Here is a 13,756-nt window from a genome sequence, read left to right on the forward strand (position 1 = left end):
TGATCCATGTCTTTGTTCTGTCTTACAGCTGCATAATATTCCATCATGTGTATATACCACAGTTTGTTTATCCACTCGTCCTTTGATGGACATTTGGGCTGTTTCCATCTCTTGGCAATTGTGAATAATGCTGCAATAAACATTGGTTTACAAATGTTTGTTTGTGTCTTAAGTTTCAGTTCCTCTGAGTATATACTCAGCAATGGAATAGCTGGGTCATATGGCAAATCTATATTTAGCTTCCTGAGGAACCTCCATACTGTCTTCCAGAGTGGTTGCACCATTCTACATTCCCACCAACAATGAATAAGTGTGCCTCTTTCTCCACATCCTCTCCAGCACTTGTCATTTTCTGTTTTTTGGATAATGGCCACTCTGGTAGGTGTGAGATGATATCTCATTGTGGTTTTGATTTGCATTTCCTTAATAGCCAGTGAAGTTGAGCATTTTTTCATATGCTTTTGAGCCATTTGTATTTCCTCTTCAGAAAAATGTCTGTTCATGTCTTTTGCCCATTTTTTAATTGGATTGTTTTTCTTTCTGTTATTGAGATGCCGGATTCCTTTATATATTCGGGATATTAAACCCTTATCTGATATGTGGTTTCCAAATATCATCTCCCATTGTGTAGGTTGCCTTTTTACTTTTCTGACAAAGTCCTTTGATGTACAAAAGTGTTTAATTTTGAGGAGATCCCATTTGTCTATTTGTTCTTTGGTTGCTCGTGCCTTGGCTGTGAGGTCTAAGAAACCACCTCCTTTCACAAGATCTTTAAGATATTGCCCTACATTTTCTTCTAAGAGTTTTATGGTCTTGGTGCTAATGTTTACATCTTTGATCCACTTTGAGTTAATTTTGGTGTAAGGTGTGAGATGGACAAAAGAGGAGTAGTTCATTCTTGCACTTCATTAACTGGTGTGAATTTTTACACTTCTTTCTTGTCACAAACAAATACTCAGCACCTTTTTGGGGGTGGGTAAGGGGGACCTCAGAGGGTTGGATAGATTTTTTGATTATGTCATGGTACCATGGAAATAAACAGTATGATTCCCGTGGTCAAACTAAATGAGCAAAACCTCACTTTTAACTGCCTTAGAGAAACCGCAAGTTTCAGCCTGCTTGCTGGGTTGTGGAAATGTTTCTGGAACAATCACTTTGGAATGACGGTAGCAGCTGACAAAGCATCTGCCACAGGTGATTTATACCTCTTATATTGAAAATAAAAGTTCTGTTCCTCAATGCAAACCTTTGAAGAAGTCCTTGAGTGATTATGAATGCAATTGTGCAGACCGGAAAGGCTGATTAATCCAAAATGTGGGTCCTTCTTCTGAACACCCTTGAGGCTCACCTTTGTAAACAGTATCAGTGGCTGCCACATTGACTAGTCACACATGAGGCATTTTTCAGTTTCTTCTTCCCTCCCTGTTAGATGCATCTGAGTCCTAATTTTTATTTTTATTTTTTTTCATTCTGGGAATTTCCTGGAGCACACACTGGCAGTTATGCCAGAATGTGTGATGGTTTGATGATGTTCAGAATTGCTTCATGGCCAATAGCCAGGGAGAAAATATCCTGGACCTGGATACTTGGATGATTCTAGACTCCAGGAATGGAGAAATAAGGGAGGTGATTTGTATCAGTATCCCCTCTGTTATATCCCCAATCTCATGCTATTGTGTATTTGAAAACAACGCAATTTATTTTTGAGCTAAATCCTTTTTGATATTAAACTCCCCAGAATGAGGTGTATATTGTCATGTGTTTGAAAGATATTGAGCCTTTGGGGCACATTTTCTGTCTTTGAGAACAAATGGGAATGTATAGCCTGAGGGTAACTGTGGACAAGGAGAACAATGGTATTTGTAATTGGATCTAATTACTAATAAATGCTCAGAGAGATTATCATTTCTTGATCTATGGTTTGTATGCATTAAAAATTAAACTAATTAGTAGAGTGTGTTTTCTTTTTTTCTTTGCTTTTGGAAGAGTATTATAACTATTTGCAGTAGCAGGCTATATTCTGATATGTTAAAAAATATATCTAAATTGTCCAGATACAGAATGTGTTATCAATAGTAACTTTATTTACTGGAATTCCTTGAAGGTATTTAATTAAATAAAATAAATTTATTTCATTTAAAATTGAAATAAAAATATTGTCACCTTTAGTTTCATACTTTCAGTAGAATTTTTAATGTAAGATTTGTTTGCCTAGGACACAAGGAGGTATAAGTTATAAAGTTATCCAGGCAAGTGATTAAACAAAACAATAAAGACTAAGAAGATAGCACTCTCTCTCCCCTGGTTTCCTGTTGTTTGTTTGTTTGTTTGTTTGTTTTGTTTTATTTTTTTTTGTTTTTTCATTTCAGGGGCTAAATTAAATTATTAGATGGCATTTTAAAATATTGTAGCAAAACTCAAACTTTTACATATTTTGTGTGGTGTAGAGACTGTTTCTGTCACTGCACAAAATGAACTTAATAATTCATTGTTTCACATGAAGAAAACTTACCATATATAGATAAACACATATACACACAGACATAGACATACATGTAGATATAAATTTATATAGAGGTACATTTGATAATCATTATATAAATGTAAATATGCTGAGAAAAATGAGTGAGAAGACATATCACAAAATATTGAGAGTTGTGTGTGGTAGAATTTTTGGAAATTTTTTTTCTTACAGATTTTCATATTATTCCCAAACTCTATAATGATTTTGCATTACATTCATAATAGCCTTTATGTTAGACTTTTAGGTAGACTTGAATACAAGGCAATCAACCATTTTCAATGTTGGAATATAGAAAATGAAATTTTTGGTTACCTTGGAATTTTTTCCTACTCCTTTAGATCATTAAACAATTTTTTTCAGATTCATAATGTGAATCCTGGATGTCAGGATCCTCATCATCACTAGAAATTCTTTTTTAATTCATTGTCACTGTACTACCAATCATGCTTTCTTTAATTTTATTCTACCTTTTGAGATACAGCACTTTTTTTTTTTCATTTTTATTGAGATTGTTCAGATACCATACAATTATCCAAAGATCCAAAGCGTACAATCACTTGACCCTGGGTACCCTCATACAGCTGTGCATCCATCACACTTCATTTTTGTTCAATTTTTAGAAACTTTTCATTACTCCAGACAAGAAATAAAGTGAAAGATGAAAAAAGAAAAAAAGAAAAGGAAACTCTAATCCTCCGCTATCCCTAACCAACCCCCCTCAATTGTTGACTCGTAGTATTGATATAGTACATTTGTTGCTGTTTATGAAAAAATGTTGAAATACTACTAACTGTAGTATATAGTTTGTAATAGGTATATAGTTCTTCCCTATATGCCCCTCTATTATTAACTTCTAATTGTATTGTCATACATTTGTTCTGGCTCATGGAAGTGATTTCTAGTATTTGTACAGTTGATCATGGACATTGCCCACCATAGGATTCAGTTTTATACATTCCCATCTTTTGACCTCCAACTTTCCTTCTGGTGACATATATGATTTTGAGCTTCCCCTTTACACCTCATTCACACACCATTCGGTGCTGTTAGTTATTCTCACATCTTGCTACCAACACCCCTGTTCATTTCCAAACATTTGAGTTTATCCTAATTCAACATTCTCCTCATATTAAGCAACCACTCCCCATTCTTAAGCCTCATTCTATTTCTTGGTACCTTATATTTCATGTCTATGAGTTTACATAATATAATTAGTTCCTGTCAGTGAGACTCTCTAATAATTGTCCTAATGTGTCTGGCTTATTTCATTCAGTATATTGCCCTCGAGGTTTTGTCATCAACCCATTTTTTTTTTTAATATGGTTTTGTTCACTCACCATACATTCCATCCCAAGTAAATAATCGATGGTTTTCTGCATGGTCATACATTTATGTGTTACCCACCTTTACCACTATCTATATAAGAGCATCTACATTTCTTCCACAAGGCAGGAGGGAGAGTCAAAGAAGGTAGAAAGGCAAAAGAAAGAGGAAAAAAAAAATGACAGCTAGGAAGCAGCAAAAGGAAAAATAACCTTAAATCAAAGTAGAATAAAGAATCAGACAACACCACCAATGTCAAGTGTCTAACATGCCTCCCCTATCCCCTCCTCTTATCTGCATTCACCTTGGTATATCACCTTTGTTACATTAAAGGAAGCATAATACAATGATTCTATTAGTTACAGTCTCTAGTTTATGCTGATTGCATCCCTCCCCCAATGCCTCCCCATTTTTAACACCTTGCAAGGTTGACATTTGCTTGTTCTCCCTCGTAAAAGAACATATTTGTACATTTTATCACAATTGTTGAATACTCTAGATTTCACCAAGTTACACAGTCCCAGTCATTATCTTTCCTCCTTTCTTGTGGTGTCTCACATGCTCCCCACCTTCCTCTCTCAACCGTATTCATAGTTACCTTTGTTCAGTGTACTTACATTGTTGTGCTACCATCTCCCAAAATTGTGTTCAAAACCATCCACTCCTGTCTTCTATCACCCTGTAGTGCTCCCTTTAGTATTTCCTGTAGGGCACTCACAAAGTCTCTCATTGTCTGTTTGTCAGAAAATATTTTGAGCTCTCCCTCATATTTGAAGGACAGCTTTGCTGGATACAGGATTCTTGGTTGGCGGTTTTTCTCTTTCAGTATCTTAAATATATCACACCACTTCCTTCTTGCCTCCATGGTTTCTGCTGAGAGATCCGCACATAGTCTTATTAAGCTTCCTTTGTATATAATGGATCGCTTTTCTCTTGCTGCTTTCAGGATTCTCTCTTTGTCTTTGACATTTGATAATCTGATTATTGTCTTGGCGTAGGCCTATTCATATCTCTTCTGTTTGGAGTACGCTGTGCTTCTTGGATCTGTAATTTTATGTCTTTCATAAGAGATGGGAAATTTTCATTAATTATTTCCTCTATTATTGCTTCTGCCCCCTTTCCCTTCTCTTCTCCTTCTGGGACACCAATGATACGTGCATTATTGTACTTTGTTTCATCCTTGAGTTCCCAGAGACGTTGCTTATATTTTTTCATTCTTTTCTCCATCTGCTCCTTTGCGTGTAGGCTTTCAGGTGTTTTGTTCTCCAGTTCCTGAGTGTTTTCTTCTGCCTCTTGAGATCTGCTGTTGTATGTTTCCATTGTGTCTTTCATCTCTTGTGTTGTGCCTTTCATTTCCATAGATTCTACTAGTAGGTTTTTTGAACTTTTGATTTCTGCCGTATACATGTCCAGTGCTTCCTTTACAGCCTCTATCTCTTTTGCAATATCTTCTCTAAACTTTTTGAATTGATTTAGCATTAGTTGTTTAAATTCCTGTATCTCAGTTGAAGTGTACATTTGTTCCTTTGACTGGGCCATCACTTTGTTTCTCTTAGTGTAGGTTTTAATTTTCTGTTGTCTAGGCATGGTTTCCTTGGTTATCCAAATCAGGTTTTCCCAGACCAGAACAGGCTCAGGTCCCAGAGGGAAGAAATATTCAGTATCTGGTTTCCCTGAGGGTGTGTCTTAGAAATTGCTCCACCCTGTGATGCCTCGGGTCACTGTGCTTTTCTGCCCAGCAGGTGGCGCCTGTCAGCCTATAATTCTTGACTGGTGTGAGGCGGTATGGCCGTGTTCCCCCAGGCTCTGGGGTCTGGTTCTGAATGGAAAGGGCCCCACCCCTTTCCTCCTAGAGAAGACAGACCCCCCAGGTGGAGGTCATTAGCATTTCAATGGTCTCGCTCTCTGCTTGTGCTGTCTCCGCCCTTCCCGAGTCACAGCCCTGGAAACTGAAAATGACTGGGGCTTTCTCCACTGAGCCAAAAAAGAAACAGTCCCCTTCAGACCCAGTCCAAGGCGACCCTCCAGCTCTCCCAGGTCAGTCACACCCAAAGCCTCTGTCTGTTTTTGGGGATGCGTACCTGTAGTGAGCAGTTCACACTCGCTACTTAAAACCCCAGTTGGAGCTCAGCTGAGCTGTATTCACTTGCTGGGAGAGAGCTTCTCTCTGGCACCACGAGGCTTTGCAGCTTGGGTTATGGGGGAGGGGGTCTCACGACTTGGTTCCGCAGGTTTTACTTACAGATTTTATGCCGTGTTCTTGGGCATTCCTCCCAATTCAGGTTGGTGTATGATGAGTGGATGGTCTCATTTGTCCCCTCGCAGTTATTCTGGATTATTTACTAGTTGCTTCTGTTTTTTTGTAGTTGTTCCAGGGGGACTACTTAGCTTCCACTCCTCTCTATGCTGCCATCTTGCCCAAGTCCTTTGAGATACAGCACTTTTGAAACTTGCATATGATGTTTCAAGGCAGACATTTTGTTCAAGTTTACAAATACTCACTTGTAGTACATCATGATATTTTCCTTTCATCCTGCCATTGAATATTTGTGATCTGTACAATGCAAGCCCTTCTTTTATTTCTTTGTAAGGCTGTAAAAAAGCATAATTAAATTGACATCTCATATGGAAGTCATTCCCACAAGTATTATTACTGAAGCAGCTCTGAATCCTCCACCTTCTTCATTAATTAATTTATTTTTTTAATTAAAGAAGTTGTAGTTTTACAGAAAAATAATGTAAAAAATACAGAGCTCCCATTTACCCCCTATTGTTGATACTTTGCATTAGAATAGTATCTTTGTTACAATTGATGAAAGAATATTAAAATTGTACTATTAACTATAGTCCATAGGTTTCTTTAGGTGTATTTTTCACAGATCCCACCTTATTATTAACACCTTGTATTATTGTCACATATTTGTTTTAATTCATGAAAAAACATTCTTATACTATTAACTATAGCCCATTGTTTACAATAGGGTTCACTGTGTTATACAATCATATGTTTTATCTTTAATTTTTATTCTAGCAATGTATATGACTTAAAATATCCCCTATTAACCCATTGTCATATATAATTTAGTGCTGTTAATTACACTCACAAAAATGTGTTACCATCACCATCATCCATTTCCAAAACTTTGCAATCAACCTAAATAGAAATTCTATACAAATTAAGAATCAACTCCCCATTCTCTACCCCCAATCAATCCCCTGGTAACCTATATCCTAGATTCTAACTCTATTAGTTTCCTTATTATAATTAGGTCATTATCAGTGAAAACATACAATATTTGTCCTTTTGTGTCTGGCTTAGTTAATTCACCATAACGACTTCAAGTTTCATCCATACTATTGCATGCATGAGCGTGTCATTCCTTTTAACTGCTGAATAATATTCCACTGTATGTATATACCACATTTTGATTATCCATTTATCGGTTGATGGATATTTGGGTGGCTTCCATCTTTTGACAATTGGGAGTAATGCCACTGTAAACATCAGTGTGAACATATCTGTTTGAGTCCCTGCTTTAAGTTCTTTTGGTTATGCACCTACTAGCAGGATTGCCAGGTCATATGGATATTCCTGAGGAACTGCCAAATTGCCTTCCACAGCAGCTGCACCACTTTACATTCCTACCAGCAGTGAACAAGTGTTCCATTTCTTCATATCCTCTCCAACACTTGCAGTTTTCTGTTTTTTCTAATAGTAGCCATTCCAGTAGGTGTGAGATAATATTTCATTGTGGTTTTGAATTGCATTTCCCTAATATCTAACGATGTTGAACATCTTTTCATGTGTTTTCAGCCATTTGCATATCCTCTTTGGAGAAATATCTATTCAAGTCTTTTGCCCATTTTTTAATTGGGTTGATTTTTTTTTTTTTTTTTTTTTGCTGAGTAGTAGCATTTCTTTATTTATTCTGGATATTAATCACTTCTCAGATCCATGGTCTCCAAATATTTTCTCCCGTTGAATAGGCTGTCTTTTCACTTTTGTGACAGAGTCCTTTGATACACAAAAGATTTGTTTTTGAGGAGGTCCCATTTATCTATTTTTTCTTTCATTGCTTGTGTTTTGGGTGTTAAGTCTAAGAAACCATTGCTAAACACAAGATCCTGAAGATGCTTCCTTACATTTTCTTCTAGGAGTTTTATTGTCCTGGTTCTCATATTTGGGTCTTTGACCCATTTTGAGTTAATTTTTGTATATGGTGTGAGATAGAGGAACTCTTTCCTTCTTTTGCATATGGGTATCCAGTTTCCCCAGCATCATTTGTTGAAGAGACTATTTTGTCTCAGTTGAGTGGACTTGGCAGCCTTGTCAAATATCAGTTGGCCATAGGTTGAAGGTCTATTCATTGGTCAATATATCCATCCACATGCCAGTACTATGCTGTTTTGTCTATTGCAGATTTGTAATAAGCTTTAAAGTCTGGAAGTGAGTATCCTCCAATTTTGTTCTTCTTTTTCAAGACTTTTTGGCTATTTGGGGCTCCTTACCCTTCCAAATAACTGACAACTTGCTTTACCATTTCTGCAAAGTAGGCTGTTGGGATTTTGACTTGGATAGTGATGACTGTAACTTATTTTGAGTAGAATTGACATGTTAAGGATGTTTAGTCTTAAAATTCATGAACACGGAATGACCTTACATCTATTTAGTACTTCTTTGATTTCTTTTAGTGATGTTTTGTAGTTTTCTGTGTACAAGTCCCTTACATCCTTAGTTAGATTTTTTCCTAGACATTTGATTCTAATAGTTGTTACTGTACATAGAATTTTTTTTTATTTCCTCCTCAGATTGCTCACTGCTAGTGTACAGAAACACTACTGGTTTTTGCATGTTGACCTTGAACCCTTTGATGAATTCATTTATTACCTCTAGGAGCTTTGTTGTAGGTTTTTCGGGACTTTCTATATATAGGATCATGTCATCTGCAAATAGTGAAAATTTTACTTCTTATTTTCCAACTTGGATTCCTTCTATTTCTTTTTCTATGTCTAACAGTTCTGGCTAGAACTTACAGTATAGTGTTGAACTAACAGTGGTGACAATGGGCATCTTTGTCTTGTTCCAGAACACCCTTGCATACCTCAGATAAAACCCACTTAATCATGGTGTGTAATTCTTTTAATGTGCTATTGGATTTGATTCTCAAGTATTTTGTTGAGGATCTTTGCATCTCTATTCATAATAGAAATTGTTCTGTAATTTTCTTTTCTTGTAGTATCTTTATCTGACTTTGGTATTAGGGTGATGTTGGCCTCATAGAATGAGTTAGGTAGTGTTCCCTCCTCTTCAATTTTTTTTGGAATAGTTTGAGCAGGGTTGGTATAAATTCTTCTTAGAATGATTGGTAGAATTCACCAGATGTCTGTGATGCCATCTGATCCTGGGCTTTTCTTTGTTGGGAGGTTTTTATTTATAGATTCAAACTTTTTACTTATAGTTGGCCTGTTGATCTCTTCTATTTCTTCTAGAGTCACTGTTGGTTGGTTGTGTGTTTCTAGGAATTTGTCCATTTCATCTAGGTTGTCTAATTTGTTGGCATACAGTTGGTCATAGTATCTTCTTATGATCCTTTTTACTTCCGTTAGGTCATTAGTAATGTCTTCCCTATCATTTCTGATTTTATTTATTTGTGTCTTCTCTTTTATTTTCTTTGTCATTCTAATGATGGGTTTGTCAATTTTATTGATCTCCTCAAAAAAACCAACTTTTTGGTTTTGTTAATTCTCTCTATTGATTTTTATTCTCAATTTTAATAATTTTTTGCTCTAACCTTTGTTATTTCTTTCCTTCTTCTAGCTTTGGGATCTGTTTGCTGTTATTTTTCTAGTTCCTCTAGATATGCAGTTACATCTTTTATTTTAGCTTTCTTCTTTTTTAATGAAAGTGTTTAGGGCTGTAAATTTTCCTCTCAGCACTGCTTCACTGCATCTCAGTTCTGATATGCTGTGTTCTCATTTTCATTTGTCTCAAGATTTTTATTGATTTCCCTTGCAATTTCATCTTTGACCCACTGATGGTTTAAGAGAGTGTTATTTAACTTCCATATATTTGTGGATTTTCCAGTTCTCTGCCTGGCGTTGATTTCTAGCTTTATTCTATTACGACCAGAGAAGATGCTTTGTGTAATTTCACCTTTCTAAATTTATTAAGACTTGTTATTTGACCAAACATGTATTCTATTCTCAAGAATGATCCATGTGAGATTGAGAAGAATGTATACGCTGCTGTTTTGGGGTTCAGTGTTCTGTATATATGTTAGGCCTAGTTCATTTATCCTATTACCCAAGTTCTCTGTTTCCTTATTGATCCTCTGTCTAGATATTCTACCTATTGACGAGAATAGTGTATTGAAGTCTCCAACTATTATTGCAGGGATAACTATTTCTCCCTTCAGGTGTGCCAGTGTTTGTCTCATGAATTTTGGAGCACCATGGTTAAGTGCAAAAATATTTATGATTGCTATTTCCTCTTGGTGAATTGCCTCATTTATTAATATATAGTGTCCTTTCTTATCTCTTATAACAACTTTTGTCTTAAAGTCTATCAATAAAGATATTATTATAGCTACCCCAGCTATTTCTTGGTCAATAGTTTCATGGAATACCTTTTCCATCCTTTATTTTTAACTTACTTGTGTCTTTGGGTCTAAAGTGAGTCTAATGTAATCCATATATAGTTGTATCATGCTTTTTAATACCTTCTGCCCATCTCTATCTTTTGATTGGGGAACTTAATCCATTAAATTTCAGTATTATTACTGTAAATGCAGTACATATTTCAGCCATTTTATCCTGTGGTTTTTAGATATCATCCTTTTTTATTTTTTTGCCTCTCTTTTCCTTTATTGCAACCTCCTTTTCTGTATAGTTGATCTTTTGTAATGTATGTGACTGGCCCCTTTCTCATCTCTGTTTCTGCATATTTTCAAAATATTTTCTTTGTGGTTATCCTAGAATTTATATTATATAACCTGCTAATTTGAAAAGATACCAAAATTAGATTCAATAGAATACATGTTCTCTGCTTCCATACCTCTATTTCCCCTCTTTATGTTGTTTTTGTCCCACTTTACACTTTATATTTTTTGTGTGTCCCTTAACAGGAAATATGCCTTTTTCCTGTTCAATTGTATTCTGACTCTTACAGGAATTAAAGAGTAGAATTGTTGCGCTGATTTGAATTTATTATGCACTCCAGAAAAAGCCATGTTCTTTTAATCCAATCTTGTGACAGCAGACCTATTGTGAGTGGGAGCTTTTGATTAGATTATATCCATGGAGATGTGACCCTGCCCATTCAAGGTGGGTCTTAATTAGTTTACTGTCACCCTCTATGAGAGGATAAAAGGCAGAGATATTTTGAAGAGAGCAGAGAAGCACCTAGAGAGAAAATGCCCAGAGACATTTTGGGAAAAAGCTATTTTGAAATTGGCACCCAGGAAAGAAGGACCAGCATACATCACCATGTACCTTCCCATAAGACAGAGGAAGCCCAGATACCATCAGACTTTCTTGGGTGATGGTATCCTCTTGTTGATGCCTTAGTTTGGACACTTTTATGGCCTTCGATCTGTACATTTGTAATCAAATAAACCCCCTTTATGGAAGCCAATCCATTTCTGGTATTTTGCATTTTGGCAGCTTTAGCAAACCAGAACAGTTGTAGATTGAGGATACAGTTATCTTTACTGATATCTTTTAGTTATCTTTACTGATGCTCTTAATTTCTTTACACTACTCTAAACCTTTTCCTTTCAACCTACAGAACTCCCTTTACTAATTCTTGTAGGGTAGATCTTTTGTTGATGTACTCTCTCAGTTTCTGTTTATCAGTGAATATTTTATACTCTCCCTCATTTTGAAGGACATTTTTGCAGGATAACGAATTCTTGCTGGCAGTTTTTCTCTTTCAGTACCGTAGATATATCATATCACTACCTTCTTGCCTCCGTAGCTTCTGATGAGAAATCAGTACTTAGTCTTATTGAGGATCCCTTATATGTGACAAATTGGTTTTTTCTTGCTACTTTCATAATTGTCTCTTTTTCTTTGGCATTTCACATCTGTATTACTATGTGTCTTGGCATAGTTATATAGGGATTTATTCTGTTTGAAGTATGTTGCATTTCTTGTACATGTGTATTTATGTCTTTGATAAGAGTTGGGGAATTGGGGGCCATTATTCTCTCAAATATTCTTTCTGCCCCTTTCCCTTCTCTTCCCTTCTGGAACACCTATGATGTGTATCGTTGTGCACTTCATACTGTCACTCAAATCCCTGAGACACAGCTCATTTTTTTCTATTCATTTATCTCTCTGTTCTTCTGACTATATAATTTCCATTGTCCTTGTACTTCACTAATTCTTTCTTCTGCCTGTTTAAATATGCTGCAGTATGCCTCTAGTGTATTTTTAATCTCATTTATTGTGACTTTCATCCCCATAATTTCTGTTGTTTCTTTTTAAACTCTTAAAAACTTTTTATACTCAGACATTGTCTTCTTAATATATCTTAGCTCTATATCCACATTTTCCTTCATCTCCTTGAATGTTTTAGAAGATTTGTTTGAACTTCTTTGATTACTTTTTTCAAATTCTGCATCTCCTATGCAGTTTAATTTTCCCTTGACTGAGCCATATCTTCCTGTTTCTTAGTATGACTTGTAATATTTTGCTGATGCCTGGGCATCTGATTATCTTGATGAGTTATCTCTGAAGGTCAGTTTCTCCCTTTGGTCTAGGATTTTATTGTTGATTGGTTTTGTGTTAAAGCTCTTCTTTGAGGCTCAATCCAACTTATTCTGGACCTTTAGAGTAGCCCATGTTTAACTGTTCAGATTTTCTCAGCTCTTCTTCATCTGTTTCTTGCCCTGGATATGAGGTAAAATTTTCAAGATTGCACATTTGGGGCAAGTGTTTAACCTCCAGAAGAAAGCTTACTTTTCTCTGTTTCTTCTCCAGGAATCCATTTTTTCTCCACTATTCAAAGTTCCATGTAATTATGGTGTTTAAACAAACTGACCATACAAGTTAAATTTTATAGTGTACTACAGAAAATTTAGATTTTGTACTATTTAAACATTTCTTCCTTTGGTCTCACATAGAAGTTGAAGTTTTAAAACACCATCAATAACATCCTTCACCCTTTAGTCTGGTTTACCTTAGTACTAACCAAGTCCATTTCATTCAAATCTCTAATTCAAGTCTGATCTCTTTTTCAGCTTCTTTAACATTTACTGTATGGCCTAATGCTAACATTCATAGCTGCTGAATACTGGCTCTGAGTCTGAATTGTCGCACAGATACCCAAAGTTCCAGTGACCAACCAGATTATGCACAAAGAGCTCAGGATCTCATAATTTAGAAATAGCCAATACAAATCAGGAATTGATGCAACTGCTGTTAAGTGTTTACAATCTAGGAACCTTTACTTTAATTCTTCCCCTGATAACATATGCTCTCAGATTCAATTCTCAGAGTTTGCACATTATAGTTAGTCCATATGAGTGAGGTGTTATAATGTTTGCCTTTTCATTTCTAGTTTATTTCACTCAACATATGGTCCTCAAGGTCCATTCACTTAGTTTCATACTTCACAACTTCATTCCTTCATGTAGCTGCTTAATATTCCATTGTATGTATACACCAGAGTTCACCATTCTAGTCATCAATTTATCCTTAAGCCACTTCCATCCACTGCAAATTATGAACATTGCCACCATAAATACTAGTGTGCAAATTTCCATTCATGTCCCTGCTCTCAGTTCTTGCAAGTATATACCCAATATCAGGGTTGCAGACAATATGCAACTCCATAATTAACTTGCTGTGGAACCACCACTCTCCCCTACAGATGGGATACACCATTCTACTTCCCCACCAACAGTG

The sequence above is a fragment of the Choloepus didactylus genome, chromosome 4 (assembly GCF_015220235.1).
Source record: "Choloepus didactylus isolate mChoDid1 chromosome 4, mChoDid1.pri, whole genome shotgun sequence".
NCBI lineage: Eukaryota > Metazoa > Chordata > Mammalia > Pilosa > Megalonychidae > Choloepus > Choloepus didactylus.